The following is a 3,957-nucleotide window of genomic DNA, read 5'->3' as shown; positions in this document are numbered from 1 at the left end:
ACCTTTTTTTCTCTTTCACTTCGGCCTCAGTCCCTCGCCACTCCGCTCTCAGGTCACTGGGCTTTCATGGCCCCCGGCTCGCCCCCTCCCCCCCCTCTCTCCCTCCCTCTCTCTCTCTCTCTCTCTCTCTCTCTCTCTCTCTCTCTCTCTCTCTCTCTCTCTCTCTCTCTCTCTCTCTCTCTCTCTCTCTCTCTTTCTCCTCTCTCTCTCTCTCTCTCTCTCTCTCTCTCTCTCTCTCTCTCTCTCTCTCTCTCTCTCTCTCTCTCTCTCTCTCTCTCTCTCTCTCTCTCTCTCTCTCTCTCTCTCTCTCTCTCTCTCTCTCTCTCTCTCTCTCTCTCTCTCTCTCTCTCTCTCTCTCTCTCTCTCTCTCTCTCTCTCTCTCTCTCTCTCTCTCTCTCTCATTCTCTCCCTCTCTCTCTTTATCTTTCTCTTCTGTCTCTATTTTGGTATGTCTGGCTGTTTTTTTTCTGTCTGTCTTGTCTTTCTTTCTCTCTTTCTCTTTCTCTCTCTCTCTCTCTCTCTCTCTCTCTCTCCCCCTCTCTCTCTCTCTCTCTCTCTCTCTCTCTCTCTCTCTCTCTCTCTCTCTCTCTCTCTCTCTCTTTCTCTCTCTCTCTCTCTCTCTCTCTCTCTCTCTCTCTCTCTCTCTCTCTCTCTCTCTCTCTCTCTCTCTCTCTCTCTCTCTCTCTCTCCCTCCCTCTCTCCCTCTCTCTCTCTCTCTCTCTCTACTATCTTTGTCTTTCTCTTCCCTCTTTATGATCCTCTTCGTCTTCCTTTATTTTACTCTTTCCTTATCTTTTACTTCCCTCTTTTTTCTTTCTCCTTCAGTTCTTTTTTTCTCGCCTTCTCTCTTCTATTTCCTTCTTCCCTCTTTATTTCTTTTCATCTGTCCCTCTTCTTCTCTTTAACCCTCCTTCTTCTCCCACCCCCTTTCTCCTCACCATATTTTCCGCTATTATTCTTTTTTTCCTTCTTTTCCCTTTCACTCTTTCTTCGTCTCGAGGTCAACTCTCCCTTTCTTCTTTCATTCTTACCTTTCCCATCCCCTTTCTCCCTTTCTCTATTAACCTCTTCCCTCTTTTCTTCCCCCTATACCTCCCTTTGATCCTTCTTTCACCTCTCTCCATCTCTCTTCTCAATCTTCTTTCCCCCTTTTGCTTCTTGCTTTTGTCTTCCCCTCTTTCTCTCCTCTCCTCTCCTCTCCTCCCCCCCTCTTCGCCTCTCCTCCCTTGCCCTCTCTTCTTCTCCTCTCTCCTCTCCTCGCCCTCTCTTCTCCTCTGCTTCCCTCACCCACTCTTCTCCCATCTCCTCTCCTCGCCCTCTCTTCTTCACCCCACTTCCTCTCTTCTCCCATCTTCTCTCCTCGCCCTCTCTTCTCCTCTCCTCTCCTCGCCCTCTCTTCTCTTCTCCTCTCCCCTCTCTTCACCTTTTTCCTTCGCCCTCTCCTCACCTTTTCCCCTCATCCTCACTTCTTTTCCCCTCTTCCTCTCCCCTCATCTCATTGCCCTCTCTTCTCATCCCCTCTCCTCACCCTCACTTCTTTTCCCCTCTCCCTCACTTCTTTTCCCCTCTCCCTCTCCCCTCATCTCATCGCCTGAGGACGTTACGTAATGTTGTTATTAGTTCAAGTCGTAAAGCATGATCAGGAGTTACGTTCTGTGTCTTCTGGGATGCGGAGATCTTGCTGGGCGCTCTGTCTGTCTGTCTGTCTGTGTCTTTGTTGTCTTTTCCGATTTTCGAGTTTTGGGGGGAGTTTTTTTTTTTTTTTTTTTTTTTTTTTAGGGGGGTTTTGTGTGGGTTTATTTATGTTTGTGTGTGTGTGGGCTTGTTTGTGTATGTGTATGTGCGTGTTTGTGTTTGTTTTTGTTGTTTTTTGTTTTGTTGTTTTTCTGTTCATGTTTTTTTTTCTTTCTTTCTCTCTTGCTGGTAGTCTGTGTGTGTGTGTGTGTGTGCGTGTGTGTGTGTGTGTGTTTGTTTGTGTGTGTGTGGGTGTGTGTGTCCTTATCTCAACCCTTCTTTATCACTACGTTTCCCCTTCCCCTTCTCTACGTACCCATTACCCTATCTCAGTCCCTTAATCCCCTCCTCTAAGATTTATTCCTTACGAATTACAATTCCCTAATTGTCCCTAAACCGATTAAAACGAAAATCGGAAAAAAAAAATCAAATGAAAAATGTTTATATATATATATAAGAAGCAGTGAATCGTCTCTGACATGAATAATGTATTCATCAAGGTGATTTTCCCAAAAGCAAGAGGGTTTGTTCCTCCCTCTTGCAAACTAGGTGCTATAACCTAATTAATATGCAAATGAGGCGTCCTCGGGAGCTTCATCTTCACTAGTACATCGCAATCTTGGCGAGAGTGAGCAAGATCTCTGAACAAGATCCCTGAATGTCTTGTGTCTCCCTCTCCCTCCCGCTTGCAGTCGAGGGCGAGAACGAGCGCGGGGGAGCCAATTTGCTTTCATTTCCCGCCGTCGTGTGTGCTGCTTTGCTCTCGAGGATAGTGCCTGATTCAAGGAGGTAATGATGGTGATAACGAGGGAGGAGGAGCGATGAGGATGGTGAGGATACGGGGCGATGCGTATGAGTGGGTGTGAGGTGGGTCGGCGAAGTCAGCCATGGTCGGTGAAGGTGATGCTGGTTTGTACTGTACAAGTGTCGTGCGGGAAGAGGAATATGGAAATAAACGGAAAGAGAAAGAAATGGAGATAAAAAGTAAATGAAATTCGGCGCGGAAAGAGGAATAAGGATGTGAAACAAACGGAGAGAGAACGAAATAGAAATAAAAGTAAATGAAATTCGTTGAAAAAAATAAAAAAATAAAACAATACGAAAAAATAGAGATTTAATGGAGGAGGAAATTCATAAATAAAAAGAAAATAAAAAATATATGAAATTCGTTTAAAAAAAATAAGAATAAACTAATCTGAAAAAATAGAAATTTAATGGAGGAGGAGACAGAGAGAGAGAGAGAGAGAGAGAGAGAGAGAGAGAGAGAGAGAGAGAGAGAGAGAGGAGAGAGAGAGAGAGAGAGAGACTGGGAGAGTGATGAGAGAGGGGAGGGAGGAGGAGGTGGGGAAGAGGAGGGGGGGTCAAGAACGTCCTTCGAAGCAGGTTACTGCGGGTGCTGCTGAGTGATGGCCCCGGGGTATGGGGGGGGGGGGAGGGGGGGAGGAAAGGAGGAGGAGAAGATGAAGATGGAGGGGGAAGGGAGGGAGAGGATGATGATGGAGGGGGTGGAAGGAGGGAGGGAGGAGGGAGAAGAAGATGATGATGATGGAGGGGGTGAAGGGGGGAGGAAAGGAGGAGGAGAAGATGAAGATGGAGGGGGAAAGGGAGAGAGCGGATGATGTGATGGAGGGGGTGGAAGAAGGGAGGGAGGGAGAAGAAGATGATGATGATGGAGGGGGTGGAAGGAGGGAGGGAGAAAGAGAGGCTGGTGATGGAGGGGGAGGGAAGGAGGAGGAGAGAGAGGATGATGATGGAGGGGGTGGAAGGAGGGAGGGAAGGAGAAGGGAGGTTGGTTGATGGAGGAGGTGGGGAAGGCGGAAGAGAAGAGAGGATGGAGATGGAGGGGGAAGGGAGGGAGAAGAGGGGAAGGGAGGGAGAGGAGGGGGAGGGGATGAAGCTGAAGGAGGTGGAAGGAGAAAGGAAAGGAAGGGGAGGAAGAGGAGAGGATAAAGACTGGGAAAGAGGTAATGGAAAGAAGAGTAGAAGAGAGGAGAGAAGGTGAAAAAAGAAGGACGAGATGAAGAAAGTAAAAGATTAAGGAAAGAGGAATGGAAGGAAGAGAAGGAAAGAATCAAGGATAGAGGAGAGGTTGAGAGACGGAAGTGAGGAAAAGGGAAAAGGAAGAAGAGGATAGAAAGAGGAAATTAAGAAAGGAGGGAAACGACATGGACAGAGAGAAGCTAGACGAAGTCAAACCAAGAGGGGAGGAAACACACAACCTCG

The sequence above is a fragment of the Penaeus vannamei genome, chromosome 9 (genome assembly GCF_042767895.1).
Source record: "Penaeus vannamei isolate JL-2024 chromosome 9, ASM4276789v1, whole genome shotgun sequence".
In the NCBI taxonomy this organism is placed as follows: domain Eukaryota; kingdom Metazoa; phylum Arthropoda; class Malacostraca; order Decapoda; family Penaeidae; genus Penaeus; species Penaeus vannamei.
The sequence above is the reverse complement of the archived record's forward strand: the minus strand, read 5'-3'. Positions refer to the sequence as shown.